This window comes from Pundamilia nyererei, unplaced genomic scaffold, assembly GCF_000239375.1.
Source record: "Pundamilia nyererei isolate P.nyererei 1_Seehausen unplaced genomic scaffold, PunNye1.0 scaffold00530, whole genome shotgun sequence".
NCBI lineage: Eukaryota > Metazoa > Chordata > Actinopteri > Cichliformes > Cichlidae > Pundamilia > Pundamilia nyererei.
The window spans coordinates 177789-178924 of NW_005187931.1; positions in this window are offsets into that span (position 1 = coordinate 177789).

Consider the following 1136-nt stretch of genomic DNA (forward strand, 5'->3'; position numbering starts at 1 on the left):
ACAGTATTTCTTATAACTCAGCAGTATAATGCATCATAAAGCAATGTCATTAATTCACAACAAGTCAGCAGTTTAATGTAATGCAAATCAGTTTAACTAATGCAATAGTTATCAGCTTCTTCTAATTCAGGAGGAAAATGCAAACTAAACTACATAATATTTCACAATCTTTAATTCGGGGTATAACATGGCATAAAATAACACTACAATCCAACAGTGGTTTAAGGTGGTTTGAGAATGAGCAGAATAACCTGACATGCATGTGTCTGGGCTGTCGGAGTACCTGACAGCATGATCCACACTGATCGTCCAACAATCCTGCTTCCAGGGAACATTTCCACAACAAGTTCCAGTGATGCTCTCAAAGAAGGAAGTTTGAAGTAATGTTTCTGTAAAATTATTTCATAAAATGTCCCCACAGTGGACACGACAACAGTGAAAAGAAATCTCCATTATGGGACATTATATCAATTAGTGAATCAATCAGTCAGGCCTTTATTTGTCACATGCAATGTTACACATACCTGCGTTGAAAATTTGACCCCCTTCAGACCATACATACATTGCACAAACATCACATTGGGAAGACAGGTCGGAAACAGAAATAAATGTAATGGTTTGTACAATAATTAGTGACAGAGCTGCAGTGGTGCACACAGTACATGATGGTTCTTTTCCTCTGAGAAGGAATATTTACTGGTTATCTACAGAAAAAAATTTGAGAGATGAACATCTGAGTGCATTTATTCAAATAATCTCCACATCAGAGATGGAGAGGACAAAGTTAGTGAGACTCACAGAGACACAACAGAGCTCTGATTCAGAAGTGATACTCTGTGGTGACATCAGTGATGACATCATAATGATCATCCAGTCCCTGATCAGGCTGAGTGGGCAGGATTGAGACACGAATGTTATTTCCTGCAAAAATGTAAGAAGTGTTTCAGCTGTTAATTTATAGAGAATTCTGCATATTGATTAATCAGAGAACGATTCAAAGTGTTACCTTTAGTTCTCTGTCGACATAAAGACACGACAAGGAGAGTGGAGATAAAGTATGGACAGAACACCACCAGGTGGATAACTACAAGCTCAGGTGAAAATAAGTCAGGACGCGGAGTTGATGGAGTGGGAGG